The sequence below is a fragment of the Maniola hyperantus genome, chromosome 25 (assembly GCF_902806685.2).
Source record: "Maniola hyperantus chromosome 25, iAphHyp1.2, whole genome shotgun sequence".
NCBI classification, from domain to species: Eukaryota; Metazoa; Arthropoda; class Insecta; order Lepidoptera; family Nymphalidae; genus Maniola; species Maniola hyperantus.
In genome coordinates, this window is record NC_048560.1 from 290,852 (window position 1) to 314,046 (window position 23,195).

General features: G+C 38.1%; 1 protein-coding gene across 2 annotated transcripts in view; it reads left to right on the forward strand.

Moving 5' to 3' along the window:
- Positions 1–23,195, forward strand: part of LOC117993827 (protein amalgam-like) — a 200,907-nt gene that overhangs the window by 153,082 nt on the left and 24,630 nt on the right. The gene's annotated exons all lie outside the window — the stretch shown is intronic.

A 23,195-nucleotide genomic window follows, 5' to 3' on the forward strand; every position in this document is an offset into this window, starting at 1 on the left:
CGACAAGCACGTATCGTTTTACAGCAGCCCTAGCACGATCAGCAGGGTTAGTTCGACTTTAAAAACTCGATTAATTACCGTTTATCCACCCTTTAATTACTGTTGTATGCGTTACTTTGCTATACAATGAACCAAAAGCTTAATTTGCTATAATCCGCTGATACAAGTTGAATCTGTAGTGCAACATGCAGCATGCGACATGCACCGCCCGCCCTCCGACTGCTAAACTTGCAGGAAAAATCAGCCGCCAGGCAAGCCACCATGCAGATTCGACTTGTTTCAAAGGATTATAGCAAATTAAGCATTTGGTTCATTGTACACCCTAAAACTGCCGCTCTTGGGTGTAATTCTCGGCTCCCTGCGACTTGCTTAATGTCGTGGGGGGTTTTGCAACGCTGCGTTTTCAGGTACGAGGTCGCCATCTCAGAACTTTTAAGACTCCCAACGTCTATCGGTTTTTCGAACTATGTGCCCTGCTCATTGCCACTTCAGCTTCACTTGGTTGAGCTATGTTAATTACTCTGGTTCTCCAACGGATCTTCCTCATTCCTGATTTGATCACATAGAGAAACTCCAAGCACATCTCTTTCTATCGCCTGCTTAGTGACTTAGACATTATCTAGTTTTAAATAAATCTAAATATAAAAAGCAAAAGCTGAATGACTAACAGCTGATCTATCAATGCACAGCTCAAATTACTGACCGGATTGGGCTGTTTGGCATGCAGATAGCTATTATGACATAGACACCCGCCAAGAAAGATTGTTTTGAAAATTTAACCTAATGAGGATAAACAGGGGTTTGAAGCTTTGTAGTTTACGTGGACGAAGGCGCTATAAGCCAGTAAAGAAATGAAAAACTGCGAGAAAGATATGATATATTAGCATTGGTTGTGCTTGGGCTGCAGCGAAGCTTAATTAGAACTGTCATGGCCGCCATGCTTGAGTGGTACAATCGTTTTTTTGCCAATCCTCATTAATCTGTTCAGAATTAAACTCTCAGTTGTGTGGTACATGCTTTAATATTAAAATTATCTAATTGTCAGACAGGTTTGCCTTGACTTAATATATAAAAACTAAATATATATAAACTTAATATAATTATAACTTGAGATTAAAATCAACATTATGATTTATATATAATATGTGTCAACGGCTTTTTTTTTACTCACGTGTTTAGTCGACGTTAGCCCGACTAGTTTAGAACCCATCCGGGGTCCTTTTTTAAGTTCGCGCACGCGTCGCAGTTGTGACTGCGAGCTGCGCGTGCCGCTGCCCGTAGAGCCCGTTATGAGGGTGGCTCAGGTGGAGAGACAGCTGCAGATCGTCTCCTGACAGTTCTTGCTGATCTTCATCGCTGGAGCCGTCACCGTAATCCAGGCAAGCGGACCTAACAGTGTCCTGTCCCACGATTGATGCTTATGATTTATGTTTTATATAGTTATGACTCTATATATATAATATATGTATATATATAGAGTCATCTCTTCCCAAAATAGGATATCAATTAACATCATGACACCACGCCGGTCGCAATCTACACGTTTACTTGTTAATTGCTAGTTATTTACAATTCAGATTGACGCGCTTCCTGTGCGCATAGCAAATCTGTGACCTAGCAGTCCTAGACTGTTCTAGGTCTTGATGGATATTTCCTTGGTACATACACTACCTACCTTTTAGAGTAAAGTTTCCTTAGGCGCAACTTGAAAGCTACTCAGTGCGTTTTTTTAACGCTGGGAAATGCGTTTACGCATTCCGTACTCCTGGAAGCCAGCCAGCCAACCACCACCATTGGCATAAGAGGCGAAGCAGCTCGGAGCGTACAGGTGCCAGGTCGGCACCACGGAGGAGCAGCAGCGGGGATCTCAGCTGTGCTAGTGACGTCTAGCCCCCAAGGGGGGAGAGTGAGAATAAGGGACAAGGAAGAGACAAAATAACTTGTAGGGAGTCAAGAAGGCGCCAAGAGCAAGTACCGAACGGGCGCCCTCCCGCGATTCGGCCCATATAACCGAGAGGTTGGTGAGGCCAAGGCAGGTGGAGGGTTGTCCCAGCCAGCCAACCAACTGAAGGGAAGGTATGTGGGACTCGCCAGCCGAGAAGCGACCGGAATACGCACTAAACCCCAGCGGCACTCCTGCGCGTCGCCTGGCGACTGGGCCACGGGAACACCGAAGCAATCAACCGCGACCCAGCCAGCGACATCTGCCGAAGCGAACCCTCCACCTTTTTTTTTTTTTTTATACAGAAGGGGGAAATCCTCATGGACACCCAATTGGGTAGTGCCGGACTCTTACCGGCTAAAAACCCCTTCTGTCTCCCTGTTGGCCGTGTGCCGTGTGCCGTGTGCCCGCCTCTCAGCCTAAACACGGCAACATTGTTGTCTATATTATTATTACTGTTTATTTTGTTTTTTGTCTACGTCTCTCTTCTTCCTCTTTAGAACCTATTATTTTTTCCAAGAAGCCTGCAGCAAGCATCCATATGTCCTCATGCTCTATCATTTTGTGCACTAAATTATTGACACATATAGCCCCTATTTTAGAAATGAGGTCTTTCCTCTCTATGTCCCAGTTTACGCAGTGAAACATTGTGTGTTCTGCATTATCGATTTCGTTGCAGTACATGCACGTGGCATCATGTCGTCTTCCGATTCCTGCAAGGAAATCCATAAAAACTCCGTCTCCTGAAAAACATTGCGTCAGACGGTAGGTCATTCGGCCATGTTTCCTTCTGGTCCACTTTTCCAGGTTGGGGATGAGCTGGTGCGTCCATCGGCCTTTAGTCGACTTGTTCCATTCATCTTGCCATCTCGCGAGCGTTAGGTCCCTCGCGAGCGTTAGGAACCCTCCACCTGGGACCCACTCGCGAGGTCCCCCCACTGGACGTCCGAGACGCACCGACGAAGTGCGCCTCCCGAGCCGGGGACCCAACGGGGGACAACTGCAGACCGACCGCCAGGTACCCAATCCTCCGCCTCGTCCACTGTGCCCTCTGTTGACCAGCACCACCCAGGCACATTGAAGGTTTTCTACGGGACATTATTCTAATATCACTCAGTGAAGCAGCAATGTAGAACCAACCAATGTCAAATGACTAGCTATATTCAGTGTTAGACACTGAGTTAGTGAATCAGCCCACTGAAGAGTGACATGGAATTCTTTGATTTTTCCGGGTTACAATGTTCAAAGAATTCTCATCAGATTCGGACGAAGTTTTGGGTAGCAGCTAGTACCTATTATAAAGGGCATAAGACAAGATTCTTCTTAAGATAAACATAAGACAAACTATAAATATCATGATAAGAAAGATTCATCTCAAATAATATATTCCGAGACGTTAAGTACGACTGTGTGATGTAGTATCTCATATCTGATGCACTTTTATTCAAACAAATTAACTTTAATACTGACGCGTGGTCGGCTGAGATGCATTTAGAGTTGTTAAGTCATAAGCTGAAGCGATTATTGTAGGAGTATAGTACGACAAGGATCTTTTGGCACTTGAATGACATTGACAGGAGGGCGTATTTGTGGAAAAAAGGCTGCCAGCAAATAAAATCTCAATTTTACGGAATATATTGAAAATTTCAATGTCGAAAATCGAGTAAGTTTTATCTAACTGAATGAGAAATTGGAAAAGCCGTCCCTATTTGCAAATCGAGAAATAATAAAAACGATTTATAGGCCATGGACTTGCAATTTATCATGTTTACCTGCTCAAATAGTATATTTACCTGGTGCTAGATATCTATAAGATGCAGACACATTTATACTGTATATCAGGCTATTTCGCGATGTTATGTATATGGAATGGCTCCGATATTTAACAAAAACAGTGAATGTCAGATTTTTAGGGACACTTGACAAGATGGCGGCGTTAGTTCTGATTTTCGCCAAGCGCCAAAACAGCCTTGTCGCACTGTAGGTTGTTCCATATAAATACCAGTCAATTTTATAAGGTCCATAGTTAGCGACCATGTCTCGGATCCATATGTCATCACTGGCAACACGCAGTGTTCGGAGACTTTGAGTCTTTGATCTTCAAGCACTGAGGAATTTCGGACAAGAAGACATCTCGAAGTTTCCTGAACGCTGTCGCTTATAACCTGGACCTGCATGACGACGAGTCATGGTCGTAGGAGCAGCTATTTAATTGAGCCTCATCAGCACTCCACTTGCGCTTGTCAGATTATGTGGCAATCATTCCGTATAAAGGTTCCCTTATGATTCCTTTGAGGGTTTCTTACATTCCACTTTTGACTTGGATTCTACTTCTACTTTTCACACTATCTTTCTTTACATCATCTTCTCTACATAGTATAAAATAAAGTCGCTTCCCGCGTCTGTATGTATGTATGTATGAAATAAAAAATAAAAATCTTTTTTATTCGTATAAACTTTTACAAGCACTTACGAATAGTCGGATGCATCTACCACTGGTTCGGAATGCCTTTCCTACCTTTCCTTATGTATGTATGAACGCGTAGATCTTTTAAACTACGCAACGGATTTTAATGCGGTTTTCACCAATAGATAGAGTGATTCAAGAGGAAGGTTTATAGCTATAGTTTAATTCTCAAAAAATTAGAGATCCCTAGAGAAATTGAAATAATGTGAATTAGGTCAGAAAAAAATCCTCTCATTTGAGAGTTTCCGAGGCAATGACACCTCAATGACGCCACATTAGTATCTACATTGCACCCATGCGAAGCTGGGGTGCGTCGCTAGTTAAATATATAAAAGGAAACGGTGACTGATTGACTGACTGATCTATCAACGCTTAGCTCAAACTACTGGACGGATCGGGCTGAAGTTTGGCATGCAGATAGCTATTATGTCGTAGGCATCCGCTAAGAAAGGATTTTTTCACAATTCAACCCCTAAGGGTGTGAAATAGGGGTTTAAAATATGTGTTGTCCACGCGGCCGAAGTTGCGGGCATTATCTAGTAGGCTATAAAATAAAAGTACAAAATCTTAAAGCACTTTAAATTGCAATACTAGGTCAAGTACTATATATCTGAATACTATATATGTATATCTATAACATCTTACATTAGTTTTATAGGCGGTCCAAAAAATAATCGTAAACCATAATGGATCGCCATAGAAATTATATGGATCGGGCTTTATGATTCAATTTTTTATAGGGCTTACTAAATATGGTTAGAATGAACAGCTATTTATTTTATAGTTTTTTATTGTTACTACGTGTCTAAAACCTGTGGTTAGGACTTTAGTCTCTTATTCGGGGGTCGGGGGTTCGATCCCGGGCACGCATGTCTAACTTTTCGGAGTTATGTGCGTTTCAAGCAAATTAATCGTTTAACTTTTCAGAGTTAGGTATACTAACGTGCGTTTTATTAAGCAACTAGCTGATGATGATTTAAGTGCGGAAACCAGCCCAGAGCGAAGAAGAGCTGATGATGATGAAGTTTTTTTTATCCCGTGGGAACTCTTTGAATCTCCAGGATAAAAAGTAGCCTATGTCCGTCCTCGGGATATAAGTTAACTCTGTACCAAATTTCATCAAAATCGGTTAAACTGTTGGGCCGTGAAAAGCTAGCAGACAGACAGACATACACTTTCGCATTTATAATATTAGTATGGAAGTATGGATGATAGTATCACAAGTTATTGTGTTCCTACTTCCTATAAACATAAACATATAAATTGTACTCAGGAACAAGTCAGTACTAAACATAAAGCTAGGCAATAGGCATGAGAACAGGAATGCTAAAACTGATAGCGCTTAGTCACGACGCATGACCTAGACTGTTGTGCATAGAATACCTAATATACCCACCTACCTTACCTACACCTAGTAGTTATAGAATAGAATAGAAATAAATGAATAATAGAGTTGTGGAATCAACTCCCATCGGCGGGGTTACCACTAGATTACAACATGGGGTTATTCAAGGGGCGGATCAACTGATTCCTGAAAGGCCGGCAACGCATTGGCAGTTCCTCTGGTGCTGCAAATGTTCATTGGCGGAGTTCATTTAACATCAGGTGACCGCCTGCTTTTTTGCTCGCCATTTTTATAAAAAAAAAACCGGCCAAGTGCGAGTCAGGCTCGCGCAATAAAGGTTCCGTACTACAGTCGTATTTTTCCGACATTTTGAACGATATAAATAAAATAATTATATAAATAAATAAAAAATAAATAAAAATCTGTTTTAGAATGCACAGGTGAAGACCTTTCATATGATACCCCACTTGATATAGTCACTCACTTCGAAAGTTGAAAATACTAATTATTAGTTCATGACCCCAATCTAATTTTTTTTGTGTGATTTACGGTTTTCAGATTTTTCCCCAAATTACAGCTATAAGATCTACTACCTACCTGCCAAATTTCATGATTCTAGGTCAACGGGAAGTACCCTGTAGGTTTCTTGACAGACAGACAGACAGACAATAAAGTGATCCTATAAGGGTTCCGTTTTTCCTTTTGAGGTACGGAACCCTAAAAACTTACTTTTTATTCAATTCCAAATGACAATTCATCGCCAAATGGTTCGGAATGAATTTCCTACTGAGAAGAACTAGAAAGAAACTCGCCGAATGCTCTTTACAAAGATTTGATATAAAATATTATGGCGTGTAGGAAAGTAGGTACCTACCTAATTGCAGTCCCGCGCATTGCTAGAGCGAGCTGCAGGTAAAATGTTCTTTTTAACCGACTTCCAAAAAGGAACCAGCGCAACCGCAAGTCGGGCGAGTTTCCATCCTTATGTCGTCGACAGGGCCATCTTTAACCTATTGGAGGCCCTGGGCACATTAGAATAATTGGGCCTCTATGACCATGACAGAGTAGTAGGTCGGGGGCATCGATGGTGGGGGGTACCTAAACAAGAAGGATCGAATATACTATCTCTATGGTCCTCTGTTTGAGTGGGTCTCTTTGACCTTTGATTTTATCGAAATAAATGTTTTTTGGTACCTAATAAAATATCGGTCGGTCGGTTATAGTTTTGTGATCTGGCAGGGACTAGTGGGCCCCTATCTATCGTGGGCCCTGGGCACGTGCCCAGAGTGCCCAGTGGGAAAGATGGGCCTGGTCGTCGACATCCCATCTACACAAAACGTTTTTCGTCATCATTCCTCATACGTATGGCTAAGGTTTGGAATACTCTTCCACGATATGTGTTTCCTACTAATTACAACCCGGCTATCTTTACAACAAGAGTGAATAGGCATCTTTTAGGTAAACGCGTCTTAGCCCACATCATCACTTTCCATCAGGTGTGATTGTGGTCAAGCGTATACCTACAATGAATTAAAAAAAAGGAGGTGGTTCTATATCTATCATTTACATTAGAAACGCTTCTATTCAACATTTGAAGACGTTTCAAGTGAAACCACATGGTTGGCCCACATAATAGGATTTCGTGACCCAATTGTGCGGCAAAGCGAGCGTGGGTAAATTTGTTCGGTCAAAATTTACACCTAGAGCCGAAAGAAACGAGCTCGCCCAATTTGTACCGCCAATATTTGTGTTGGGCGAGATTTGACCCAATTGCCTTTGTTTTTGACAATGTTGTGCGGCCTTTGAGGTATTCTACATATACAGGGTGTATGTACACTAGCAAAAATGAAGACGGTTGATAGTACTGATACGATACCACAAAAAAACACGAAAAAATAAAAATCCTATATTTTCAAAAAGTTCGCAATGTATTGCAAATAAAACATCTGACTGACACTACAGTTCAACGAACTTTGCGTAGATAAGTACCGCGGTGTCAATGCCTCGTCGTAGGCGGTGCATTAATTGCAAGTTTTGTACTGGGTATATATATACATTGCGGGTATGAAAAATACTAAATCAATAAAACTACAAGTTTCAGGCAAATGGTTGTTGGAATTGGATTGGGTAGTTTTTTTTAAATAGAGATAGTGAGCAGAAGAGCAGGTGAATACCTGATGTTAAGTGATTACCGCCGTGCGTAAATTATCATTGCGTGATTTAAGAAGTGGGGAAATAGAGGTGTTTTTTTAAAAAAACCCCTAAACCGCCATGTTGGTGACTTCAGCACTAGACTGAAGTTTCGAGCTGATGGTATATTCATGTTTCGGCTGACGTCAAAATGACGTCATTTTGATGTTAATCAGACATGGGGTCAGCGCAACAGCAATTTGCGGGACTTGTAACCGTCGTATTACGTCTTTTATACGCCTGATTAGTTGATATAACACTGCAGTATGATATTTTTACGCTGTGAAAAAATTCATCTGTTATTCACTGTCAGTCAACTGTCACTCAAATGTCAGTGAAGTATAGTCTCACGCACGAATTGCCAGATTTTGATACTTTATACTCATACTTATATATAAATAGCTCAAATTACAAGCGATATTTAACTAGCTGTGCTGTGTCCTGCAATTTCGTCTGCGTAAAGTTTGTTCCATATTTTCCGGTCCTGTGCAATTTTTTCTAGACTATCACCACAGAATATAATATAATAGTACTAACTTACTATCACCGCCTTTAGAACTATGCATCAACAATTTTTTACAGAAAGCTATTTTGGTTTGCTTTTGATCAAGCAAAAATATTTAGGAAGGAATTTGATAAATTTACGGCCCACTATTAATTCTTCGATCACGGTCATCGCTTATATCTGTTGCTATAACACATGGCCCTTTCGTATTTTATTACCTAGCCCTTGTTGGTAGATAATTATAGATTTTATTACGAAATCCGTTTCTATATGACGTAATCAAATTATTTTATAATTTTTCATAATAATATTTTTATAGTTTCGGGCTCCTTCTACGGGGTCAACCAGTTGTAGATCCGTTACTAACGGACAAACATTTGAGAGACCAAAGGAAATTCATCATCATTATCATCGTCGACAACCGATAGATGTCCACAGCTGGACATAGTATCTTGTAGGGACTTTCACACGCCGCGGTCTTGCGTCGCCCTAAACCGGCCGTCGCTAAAAACCTAAATACACGCAGACGAAGTCGCGGGAATCAGCTAGTAAGCTATATTTTATTTTCAAAAAAATTGTAACCCGCACGAAGCCGGGGCGGGTGGCTAGTACATAAAGATTAAAGATATCTACTTTACGTCTGCACGTCACGAAAAAAATCAGTTGAGATGAGACGTGTTGAGATGCAAATAATTTCATTTCACAAGATTAATGACTTCATCAGCAATAAGATTATTATTCATACTCATCTCTGAGTCATGATCTGAACAATAAAGTATGAACCAACCTTGACATTGAAGAGTAAATAAAATAAATAATGACATCTGACCTCCTACATAGTATCTAAATAATCTAAATATGTATGTATAAAAAGAAAAAGTGACTGACTGACTGATCTATTAACGCACAGCTCAAACTACTGGACGGATCGGGTTAAAATTTGGCATGCAGATAGCTATTATGACGTAGACACCCGCTAAGAATGGGTTTATGAAAATTAAACCCCTAAGGGGGTAAAATAGGGGTTTGAAATTTGTGTAGTCCACGCGCACGACGTCGCTGGCATATACTTAAGCTAGTAATAGAAGATAGCGAGATTGACGAGAGTCACAAAATGTAAAAAAAAAACCGGCCAAGTGCGAGTCAGGCTCGCGCAATGAGGATTCCGTACTACAGTCGTATTTTTTCGACATTTTGCACGATAATTCAAAAACTATGATGCATAAAAATAAATAAAAATCTGTTTTAGAATGTACAGAGACCTTTCATATGATACCCCACTTGATATAGTCACTCACTTCGAAAGTTGAAAATACTAATTATTAGTTCATGACCACAATTTTTTTTTTGTGTGATCTAACCCTAAATTCACGGTTTTCAGATTTTTCCCCAAATGTCAGCTATAAGATCTACCTACCTGCCAAATTTCATGATTCTAGGTCAACGGGAAGTACCCTGTAGGTTTCTTGACAGACAGACAGACAGACAGACAGACAACAAAGTGATCCTATTAGGGTTCCGTTTTTCCTTTTGAGGTACGGAACCCTAAAAAATAAAAAATAAATTATGGGCGTAATACGTTTGTATAGAGAGGCGCGTAAGAAGTGTAACCTTAATAACCTGAATTGTAACCTAGATTAGTGAGATTTATTAGATTTTCATACTAATTGGGTCAGAAGTGGGAATGGGAGTGCCACAATAAAATGATGCCGCCCATCGGGAAGCAAATGAACGTTTATGGGGATGGGGGATTTATGGGCTGGCAATCATTGACTTATATATTACTTCGTAAGGACAGGGCCATTGAACAAGCAAAATGGCACCGAATCATTGGTCCTAAAATGTTTATTTAGCACCAATGCAACCTCAGTGACGTCTGGATTTCAAACGGGTCGTTAATTTAATCTAAGAGGTGGCGCTGATTTATTTGGTTCCAAAACCGTGAAAATTTTTGTTCGCTTGGGCATATCTTGTCATTTATATCGATGCTGGCAATACTGTAATTTGATGCTTTCCATTTCCGTACTGGTTTGACGTCATAGCTCAATGTGACGCCATTTTAAATAGAGTGTTCATTGCACAAAGACAAACTTATCTATATAGATAAAATTCAAAGTACTCTCAGAGTGAGAAGGGATAGTCTACCACGCTGGCCATGTGTGGATTGGTAGACTTCACACACCTTTGAGAACAATAAGGAGAACTCTCAGGCATGCAGGTTTCCTCACGATGTTTTCTTTCACCGTTAAAGCAAGTGAGATTTAATTTCTTAAAACGCACATAACTCCGAAAAGTTAGAGGTGCTTGCCCGGGATCGAACCCCCGACCTCCGAATAGAAGGCGGATGTCCTAACTACTAGGCTATCACAGCTTGCCTTTAGTTTCAGTTAAACTAAATTGCGTCATTGTAGAGTACAGGAACGTATAAAAAGCTCGTAAACTTGCGTTAGAGTTGGGGAAATGACCCGCTTTTATTTAGGTTAGGCAGGAATGGTTTAGTTAATTTGTTTGTAGCTACGTTCTTGTACAAAACAGACTATGAGACTACTAGGTACACTGTGTTCTTATCCATACTAATTACTAATATTATAAATGCGTGTGTCTGTCTGTCTGCTAGCTTTTCATAGCCCAACAGTTCAATCGATTTTGATGAGATTTGGTACTGAGTTAGCTTACATCTCGGCTATACCGTAAAATCAAAGAGCTCCTACGGAATTTTATTAAACTCAAATCCACGCGGGTGAAGTCACGGGCGCCATCTAGTAATAAATATTTCAGGACTAAGGCTAGCAAAAATTTAAATATTCTTTCTAAAGTTCTAAATAGGTATATGAAAGGAAAGGTGACTGACTGACTAATAATATCAACGCAAAGCTCAAACTGCTGGACGGATCGGGCTGAAATTTGGCATGCAGATAGCTATTATGACGTAGGCATCCACTAAGAAAGGATTTTTGAAAATCCAGCCTCTAATGGAGTAAAATAGGGGTTTGGTGTAGTCCACACGGATGAAGTCGAGGCCATAATCTAGTATGAAATAAGATGAACTGCCGCCAAAGTTAAAAGCGTACCTACCGAAAAGTAATAAACTAACAACAAGCATAAGTTTACGTATGACATCACCACACTACACACTACACACCATGGGGCCATGGGGCCATGGGGAACGGATGCGGAGTGTATTTTTATTCGGAGATGACTCATGCAATAACGACTTTCGCAGAATTTCCTCGTGGGATTAGTTCAGGGTCTTATGGTGAGATCTATAGAGCGCACTTTGACTTTGCTCGGACTTAAGTTTGAGTCAGCCAGTCAGTCAGTCAGTCAGTCAGTCAGTCGATCAGTCAGTCAGTCAGTCAGTCAGCCATTCAGTCAGTCAGTCACCTTTTCGTTTTATATATTTAGATATACATCTTTCTCGTTTTAACTTTGTCTTAAGTCTAAGCAAAGTCAGAGTGCGCTCTATTATAGATATCACTCTTAGTTCTGTACAGACGACGCGCGATGGCAGTGGCGCGGCACCAGGTACACTGAACGTTTGGTGAGAGGCTTCGGCCGTGGCTAGTTACCACCCCACCGGCAAAGCCGAGCCGCCAAGCGATTTAGCATTCCGGTACGATGCCGTGTAGAATCCAAAGGGGCGTGGGTTTAATAAAAACTGCCACACCCCTTTCAGGTTAGCCCGCATCCATCTTAGACTGCATCATCACTTACCACCAGGTGAGATTGCAGTTAAGGGCTAACTTATATCTGAATAAAAAAAGCTTTCTTTTGACAAGAGTCAAGACCTAAGTAAAGTTAGTGATAAAGGGACGTACGTGCTAGATTAGCCTCAGAAGTATAGAGACAATAGAGTCAGGAATCAACCTACTGAGAGTCTAAACCTTAGTTCGTTATCAATAAGCTAGGGCGTGGTTGTAGGTAGGAGACAAAATAAAAGATTGTATAAGGAAATAAACTGTTTTATTCAGGGAAAAACTCCCTCCAAATCAAAGTTTATCTTTACCATTACTTATTGCTTTATCATTAAATAATTTATTATTTCCTTTAAGAAAAATCTACCGCCAGTTCGTAAAAAGCATATTATCTACCGAGAGAAAGAACTGGCAAGAAAAAACTCGGTGGTGTCTATTTTGAAATACCAATTACACATTTGAACAATACATAAATCAACATACATAGCACAACAATAGAAATATAAAATCAACAATATTCGTACCTGTAGGTATGTCACAATGCTTCTTCTTAAAAATAGGAAAATTAATGATGTCTACCGTCAAAGCAGAGCCATTTATAGCCCTTTGGCTACCCTTTCCATAAGTATAATGATACCATATAAAACTCAAATTCAATAGAGTCGACAATAGAGATTAAACTTTAGTTTTAAATTTATACACTTCAAAATTCCACATTATACTCTATTTAAATCTACAATTACTTTACTTCTAAAATATAATAAAATCAATTTCACCATGTAAGACCTTTGGATTAGCTGCTATATATTATCTGTTACGTCTGTAGTATTTTGTCTATCATTTTGACGTGCCTCTGTTTACAAATAAAATGTCAATGGTTTAGAATTAATTCTTAAGCAAAATCTAAAGAGTTTAGTAGCAATTTCAAGAAATAAATAGCAACTCTAACCATTTATCTTATACGGCCAAACTGACAATTGCTTCGTTCTCGAAGCAACAAAATAAAAACAAACAATTCGTAAAGTAAATTTTTAACAACATCAAAACATTTTTTTTTTTTTTTTTTTTTCAAACAACATGTCTGTGGCTTCCAACAAAATTTAAAAAAACATTTTAAACATGTGTGTGACATACAAAATTACCACACAGTTTACTCTCAAAAATACAAGAAATATTTTTCTCGCCACAGCACATAAATGTTTCCAAACAAGATATCCTTTAACCCCATTGGTTTTAAACCAATATCAAAAAATATTTTTAACACCACTGGTATTAAAGCGATATTATAAAAATACTTTTCAGCACCGTTGGTTCCAACGTTTTAAAGTATCATCTACAAAATATCCTTCAACACCATTGGTTTTAAGGCAACATCGTAAACCATCATAAAATTGTCCCTTAACACCATTGGTTTTGATCCATATATCACTATACAATTTTTCCATTGATCGAACATTTGATCAAAGTTTTAAATAAATTCCAATAAAATATAGAGATGAATATTAAACAAAGAAAAATTGCAACTGAACAAATTGTAAATTATCAGAATTTAAAATAATATGTTTCATAAAAAAGAACCATCAAAATGAAAAAGTTACAAAAATATTAATATTTCAAAATAAGTTAAATCATAAGAACTTTTTTTCAATTTCAAGTTAATAATTTTGCAAAAATAATAAAATACCATCGACTCTTACTCCTAAAGTACCAAAGTCAAAAACAAAGGGTAGGTATATAAAAAGTAATTATATGTAAGATATATCAAAACAAAACTAACTACTATGTTAGAAGAAGTAAAAATAATCAAAGAGTAAACTTATCTAATTATCGTTATTTACTTTCAAAAATATTTTCTATTCAATCTCTTTTTGTCTATCTGCAATCAGTCCTTGGACTATACAAAAACATTTGTTGCTTCCCACATCCAATGATGTGCCAACAACCTTCCTTTTTAAATAAATACCAAAACATTTTTCCACAATAAAATATAAAAATCCAAAAAGATCGTAAATAAAAACATAAAGGTAGGTATCAAAAACTAAAATGTCAAAAAATACCACAAAAATAATTTACATTAAAAAGATCGTCAAAGAAGTAATCAATATCAAAAATAGTTAAACACTTCAAACATCAAAAACGTCAAAAAATCAAAAGTATTATTCAAACAAAACAACAAAATACGGCATTAAAAAATATTAAACACAAGTGGGTAGTCAATAATCTCTAAATTCCAATATTCTAAATTTAAGTTTCAGGTTTAACCATAGTCCACCACGCTGGCCAAGTGTGGATTGGCAGCTCCATTACATCACATTACGTAACGGTGGGTATATATAAAAAAACAATGACATCAAACAATCAGTAGCTACTAGACTTAGCGGCATAGCAACAGGATAAGACATCAGCAGCCTAACCTATCCTTATATAAAAACTACAAAAATAAACTCCAACAAAATTTCTTAATTATTGTAGGTAGGTATCACAAATCTTTCATCTCTACGTTTCGCGAGTGAGAACTCCGATGCAAAGTCAATAGCAAATTTACAAAAATGGCCACGCTAATCGCGTTTCTGATCAATGAATCATCAATATTTAACGAATGATGCAATATGTATTTCTGTATTGTTCTTAATTTGAAACAAAATTACAACAAAAATTTTTTTTTTTTTTTCTTTTTTTTTTTGGTTCTTTTTTTTCCTTCTTTTCTCTCTGTCATTATGTAACACATAAATAAATTATATACATCTATTCGGCCAACCTGAAAAGTACTTCGTTCTCGAAGTACTTACATAGGAAATGCCTCAAGAACATAACTAAAAAAAAAGTAAGATGACTCATCACTCGTAAAACAATATTCAATGATTCAATGTCAACATCACTATCATATAAATTACGAATATACGGCTAGACGTCAGACGTAAATTAAAATAGAACACAAATTAATCATCAGTAAATATTTACTGACAAACTTGCTTTAGTTTTTCACCGCTCGGTCAGTCTGACATTTAACCACATTTTATCGTATGATCATTTAATAAAAATTTCATACCAACTAACTACCTGCAAATTTTTAACATTAATTTACGTAATATCGATTTGTGTTACTAGCTGGGACATCATGCGATTAAACACCTTCAAACATAATCTGAGTCATTGAAACAGAACATCTATACTGAACACAAAATTACCCGCAAAAATTTTATTTATTTAGTACCCACATCTTTATTTCTATAATACAATTAGTTTTAAAACAAATAAAATGACGACAGGTACTATGAAACTGTGTTACTACATTACACAGAGTATTAATAGGTCCATGATTACGCAATAAAACTTTTTAAGGCCTACCTGCCTGAAAAAATAGTCTCACAAAAACACTTTTTTTTTCACTTTCACAACACTTTGAACAAAATAAGCTTCCATACCGATTTAGGGTATCCAGATTAAGGATATCCAATGTCCATTGTGGTACCTCTCGTGGACGTCAGTCATCACAACGCCTGTTGTAACATCTTTGATGGCTTTTCACAAAGCCATCCGAATTGGCCGGTATTTCTGAAACTTGTACAACTGTATTAGAAAAGGCACAATTCAGCCATATCGTATCCCACTTCTGATGCTAGATTAGCCTCAGAAGTATAGAGACAATAGAGTCAGGAATCAACCTACTGAGAGTCTAAACCTTAGTTCGTTATCAATAAGCTAGGGCGTGGTTGTAGGTAGGAGACAAAATAAAAGATTGTATAAGGAAATAAACTGTTTTATTCAGGGAAAAACTCCCTCCAAATCAAAGTTTATCTTTACCATTACTTATTGCTTTATCATTAAATAATTTATTATTTCCTTTAAGAAAAATCTACCGCCAGTTCGTAAAAAGCATATTATCTACCGAGAGAAAGAACTGGCAAGAAAAAACTCGGTGGTGTCTATTTTGAAATACCAATTACACATTTGAACAATACATAAATCAACATACATAGCACAACAATAGAAATATAAAATCAACAATATTCGTACCTGTAGGTATGTCACAATGCTTCTTCTTAAAAATAGGAAAATTAATGATGTCTACCGTCAAAGCAGAGCCATTTATAGCCCTTTGGCTACCCTTTCCATAAGTATAATGATACCATATAAAACTCAAATTCAATAGAGTCGACAATAGAGATTAAACTTTAGTTTTAAATTTATACACTTCAAAATTCCACATTATACTCTATTTAAATCTACAATTACTTTACTTCTAAAATATAATAAAATCAATTTCACCATGTAAGACCTTTGGATTAGCTGCTATATATTATCTGTTACGTCTGTAGTATTTTGTCTATCATTTTGACGTGCCTCTGTTTACAAATAAAATGTCAATGGTTTAGAATTAATTCTTAAGCAAAATCTAAAGAGTTTAGTAGCAATTTCAAGAAATAAATAGCAACTCTAACCATTTATCTTATATACGCATGCAATCCAGTAATTAGCAACAAGGGCATGTGAGATGATTAATGTGCGAGATGTTATCTAGGCATGAGGAACTTATTGGAGTAATTATAATTAACTGCTGTCAGCAAAACATTGTATCTCTGATCTCTCTAATATTTAAGAGAGCACATTGCATATCCTATAGTCTATTTTTAGGGTTCCGTACCTGAAAAGGAAAAACGGAACCCTTATAGGACCACTTTGTTGTCTGTCTGTCGGTCTGTCAAGAAACCTACAGGGTACTTCCCGTTGACCTAGAATCATGCAATTTGGTAGGTAGGTGGGTCTTATAGCTGGTATTAGGGGAAAATCTGAAACCCGTGAATTTGTGGTTACATCACACAAAAAATTTAAATTGTGGTCATAAACTAATAATTAGTATTTCCAATTTTCGTAGTAAGATAACTATATCAAGTGGGGTATCATATGAAGGGGCTTCACCTGTGCATTCTAAAACAGATTTTTATTTATTTTTATGCATCATAGTTTTTGAATTATGCAAATGCAAAATGTCGAAAAAATAAGACTGCAGTTCGGAACCCTCATTGCGTGAGCCTGATTCGCACTTTGCCGCTTTTTTAGGGTTCCGTACACATTTTGCTATTTGTGATCCTCAACTATGTTGGCATCGAAATTGTTTCACAATACAATTACCTTGGCCAAATAATTCAATTAGGTAGAAGCAATTTCGACGAGGAACAACAGAAGAATTCGGCTAGGTTGGGCAGCTTTTGGGAAATTGAGTCAAGTCTTCTCATCGTCAATTCCTCAGTGTCTGAAGACGAAAGTCTTTAACCAGTGTGTTCTTCCCGTCCTCACCTATGGTGCTGAAACGTGGACACTAACAAACGGCCTTGTTCACAAATTCAAAGTAGCTCAGCGAGCTATGGAGAGGGCTATGTTAGGAGTTTCCCTGAGGGATAAGATCCGAAATGAGGAGATCCGCAGGAGAACCAAGGTCACTGACATAGCCCAAGCTATTAGCAAGCTGATGTGGCAGTGGGCAGGTCATGCCTGTCGTAGAGGCGATGGCTGTTGGAGCCGGAAAGTCCTTGAGTGGAGACCGCGTTTAAGCAAGCGTAGTGTGGGACGCCCTCCAGCACGATGGACCGACGATATAAAGAGGCTGGCGGGAAATGGCTGGGTGGGGAAGGCTGAGGACCGGGTGTGGTGGCGCTCTTTAGGGAAGGCCTATGTCCAACAGTGGATATCCACAGGCTGCTGATGATGATGATGATGATCCGCAACTACAAAGTACTTTCAAAGTTGGACGTGTAAAGTACCGTTGAAGTATTATTTCAACGGATCCTCTTCAATACAATAAATCTCATAATGTTTACACAAATAAATCTCGCTGATAGATAGATATCGATAGTGTATCGATAAGTCGTGGGAAGTTAGAACGTGAGGTGGGTGAGTTACTTGATATGATACCTCTCTCTCTCTGTCTCTCTTAGTCATGAAGCTCACTGTTGAGGGTCGTGGCCCCTATAAAAATTTAAAATATATAAAAGGAAAAGGTGAGTGAGTGACTGACTGATCTATCAACGCTCAGATCAAACTACAGAACGGATCGCGCTGAAATTTGGCATGCAGATAGCTATTATGACGTAGGCATCCGCTAAGAAGGGATTTTTGAAATTCAACTCCTAAAGGGGGTGAAATATGTTGAAATTTATGTAGTCCACGCGGACGAAGTCGCGAGCATAAGCTAGTCATAATATAAATATATGTGTCAAGAGCACTGTAAACATAGTAATAATAATAATATGATGGTATATGACTACAAACAAAACCACTAGAACGGACTCCACCTGTTATATTTTCTTAGATGTAGTCTAAATTAGAAGATCCAGCGTTTTGAAGTCGCTTGTAGAAGTAACTACATAACGGTGAACAGTCATCATCATTTCAACCCGTATGCCTAGCTCTACCAGACAATTAAAGGTATGATTTCGAACCACGCTGCACGCAGCAGTGCTGCCGCAACACTGCTGTCACCAGCTGTCACAGTGCTGTCGCGGAACTACTGGTCCCCATACAATCTCTATAAGCTTATATAACATTATTAGGTACATTCCGAGCTAGGCAGCAATGTCGCGGCAGCAATGTAGCGGAACATTGCTGCCTAGCTCGGAATGTAATGTCATATAAGCTTATAGAGATTGTATGGGCACCAGTCGTGCCGCGACAGCACTGTGACAGCTGGTGACAGCACTGTTGCGGCAGCGCTGCATATAAAAATAATTAAAAATCTGTTTTAGAATGCATAGGTGAAGATCTTTCATATGATACCCCACTTGATATAGTTATCTTACATCGAAAATTGAAAATACTAATTATTAGTTCACAATTTAATTTTTTTTGTGTGCAACCACAAATTCACGGTTTTCAGATTTTTCCCCGAGTGTCTACTATAAGACCTATCTAATTCTACCTGCCAAATTTCCTGATTCTAGGTCAATGGGAAGTACCCTGTAGGTTTTTGACAGACAGACGGGCAGACAGACAACAAAGTGATCCTATAAGGGTTCCGTTTTTCCTTTTGAGGTACGGAACCCTAAAAATACTTTACACGAAGTTCCTATAGCTTGTACCACACATATCGCTAGCAAGATAAATATTTGAAACTATTGGTCGTTATCATAATACCACGCTGTAAAGGCGCGTTCACAAATAAACCCAACAACTAAGTCATAAAGCGTGCTTTTTAGCGTATCTTGTGTAAACTAGACCTTTGTATTCCTTAAAATTTCGGCTACCAAGTGTTAAATCTGTCAATATATAAAATAACCTTTTGTATACCTTATTAGTTTCGATTAGTAAGTGTCAATACATAAAATAAAAATACTACATTTCTTCAGCCTGCTGATTCGCTAACTCAGAGTCTAACACTGAATGGTAGCCACCGAGCTCATCTATATATATAAAAGGAAAAGGTGACTGACTGACTGACTGACTGACTGACTGACTGACTGATCTATCAACGCACAGCTCAAACTACTGGACGGATCGGGCTGAAATTTGGCATGCAGATAGCTATTATGGCGTAGGCATCCGCTAAGAAAGGATTTTTGAAAATTCAACTCCTAAGGGGGTGAAATAGGGTTTTGAAATTTTGTAGTCCACGCGGACGAACTCGCGAGCATAAGCTAGTTTGACATATTTTAGGGGTTGAATTTTCAAAAATCCTTTCTTAACGGATGCCTACGTCATAGTAGCTATCTGCATGCCAAATTTCAACCCGATCCGTCCAGTAGTTTGAGCTGTGCGTTGATATATCAGTCAGTCAGTCACCTTTTCCTTTAAGCGATCGCGAGCATAAGCTAGTAGAATATAAAAGTGGAACTGACTAACTGGTATATCGTCGGACGACTAAAGCCCCCATAAACACATTAATACACGTCACTACAATGAATATAACTATCCCATAAAAAACCCTCCAAAATAACCTGACCTCTCCAACTTCGTTTATTAAAGTCAAATACAGCGGTTTCATCTTAAACACGGCTCATCTTACACTGGTGGGTGGAGGCGGCATTTCTTTTGTAAATTTGATATTGTAATACGTGGTGTGAATGGAATTATGACTTATGATATAAAGGCTTGGTCATACACAACGCGTGACGGGAACGACGTGCGACAAGATGAGTGACCACAGATATTATATACCTACAGATATGCAACTAGCGTGGCCCCTATAGTCCCTCTTGCTCAAGCAGAGGTATTTACTTGTGAAATGTTTTTCCGGGCCTACTGGGCCTTAGGGCAAATCCGCCACTGCTCGTTGGTCGCGATTTAACATTAAACATTAGACAAGGAACTACATATTCTATATATAAAAATGAATCGCTGAATGTGTTGCTGATCGCAAATCTCGAGAACAGCTGAACCGATTTCGCTAAATTTTTTTCATAATATTCCTTGAAGTACGGGGATGGTTCTTACGGAGAGAAAAATTTGAAAAAATGCTGAAAAAAAATCGAGTGTTAGGCGGAACGAAGTTCGCCGGGGCAGCTAGTTTACTATAGGTAGTACCTAAGATATTTGCTATAATCCGCTAGAATAGATACATCTGTATGGTACAGCAGCATCTGCACGTGATATGCAACGCCCGCCCTCCCATTGCTAAACATGCAAGAAAAGCAAGTCACGAAATTTCTTCGAACTATGTTCGCCGCCGATTGCCACTTCAACTTCGTAAATCGCAACCCGTTGATATGTCGGTTATCTTGGTTCTTCTAGGAATCTTTTCATTTTTGATTAGGGCTTGGTTTGGTCACACCACTTTAAAAAAATCTTAAATTGTCTCTGCCGGGAATTGAACGCAGGACGTCTCCTTCGTAAGATTAAAATGCTCTCCACTGCACCAGGGAGGTCGTAACTTGCAGCGTTGCTTTGACGCATTGTTGCAGACATTACTTTGACGTCTTGTCGTGCTGCAGCCACTGTCGTGCGTTTTGACCAGTCCTCAATCTGGAAGGTATTATTTTCCAAACTGTTTCAAGTGGGAATCGAATCTGTGACCTCGTTCAGAAGTTTGAAACTCAAACCAAATATAGCTTAATTACATCGAATCGTATAAATAGGTACTTTTACTTGCACTTAAAACACAATAACCTTTGATTTAAGGGTCATAATCCCGTAACAGTACCATCAATAATTTTTGCATCTATAGCTCTTATTTTTAAAGTAATAAAGTCCAAAATAGTTCAATTTTTTGTTAGAAGATTTTACCCTTTCAGGATTTATTTATATATTACATTTCCAATGAGTCAGAGTATGCAGCTGGTCAAATACTTCTTATTACATTGGTATTTATGGAACTGACTGTAACTTACTGACTGACATCAACAGAAGGTCTAGGTCTAGAAACTCGAGATTTTGTACGCTAGCTAAGTGCAGTTTGGCAGACTTCACACACGTTTGAGAACATTATGGAGAACTCTCAGGCATGCAGGTCTCCTCACGATGTTTTCCTTCACCGTTAAAGCAAGTGATATATAATTGTTTAAAAGGCACATAACTCCGAAAAGTTAGATTTGACGTGTGCCCGGGATCGAACCCCCGACCATCCGAACAACAGAGCGGGCTACCACTACACCTCTCCAATAGGTATAATATTTTCATTTATTTATTTGCATGCACAACATCTATCCTCCTCCTAATGGATCCTAATGGATCTTTTTAATAACAAACCTATTTTATGTTAATATTGCTTCGTCATGTAATGACAGTAAAAAAAGAAACTATAGTAAAAAGACATGTAAAACTAATGGTGTCTTATTTAATAAGATAATTTAATAATTAAATTATAAACACGACATGGCGCAGTCGGTTACCGTTTAAAACATAAATAAACAGGTGAGAATTACATAATTACAATTTATAATGGAGGAAAAGGGCAAAAATATCAAAGAGAATAGAGAGCATGGATCGATAAATCCACCAACAGAGTTGAGCTGGCAGGGTCCAATGGCCGAAAATTGGCGTTTGTTTCGACAAAAATTCGAGATTTATCTAATTGCTTCGGACAATGAAGGTAAAAGCCCAAGGGTAAAGACATCCGTACTGTTAAATGCAATAGGCGAAAGATGTATACGAATATATAATACGTTTGTTTTTGAAAAAGCGGATATGGTTTCACGGTGTGAAACATGTATACGTTTTAGTAATAATAATAAAAAAGAGACTTTAATGCCTCATGTTGTACCAGAATTACCTTGGGAGAAAGTAGGTGTAGATTTATTTCAATTAGACGGTTGTAATTATATGATTGTGATAGATTATTATTCAAAGTTTCCTGAAATAGATTTTTTAAGATGCACTACAAGTGAAAGTATCATTGACAAATTAAAGCAGATTTTTAGTCGGCATGGAATTCCTAAAGAACTATTTAGTGATGGAGGGCCGCAATTCTCTAGTGATAGTTTTAAGAATTTTGCTAGGAACTATGATTTTAAACATACTATGTCAAGCCCAGAATATCCTCAGTCAAATGGTATGGTTGAACGAGAGGTGCAAACGATAAAGAAACTTCTTAAGAAAGCTTTGTATGAGAAAAGAGATCCATATTTAACAATATTAGAATTTCGTAATACCCCTATTTCAAATACAATTGCATCTCCAGCGGAAAATTTATTTAATAGAAAATTAAGAGGTATTATTCCTATGACTAAGAAGGCATTTAATCCTAAGGTGGATAGAAATTTACGGCGAAATTTAGTTCATAGACAAGAAAAGGACAGATTTTATTATAACAGGAATAAAGTTAATTTAAGAAATTTGGAGCTCGGAGAACATGTAGTTTTTAAAACAGGGAGAGTTTGGAAAAAATGGATTATTAAGGAGAAAATGTATGATAGAACGTACAAGATATTAAGTCAAAATGGGAGGATGTTTGTAAGAAATAGGTTTTATATAAAGCCGTTGAACTATGTACCATTCTATATTCCAGATGAAAATGAAAATTTGGAATCTGTAGTGAGCCCACAACCATCTTTATATACAACTTCATATGGTCGTGTGATTCGACCTCCGGTTAGGTATCCTGAGTAAAAAAGGGAGATGTT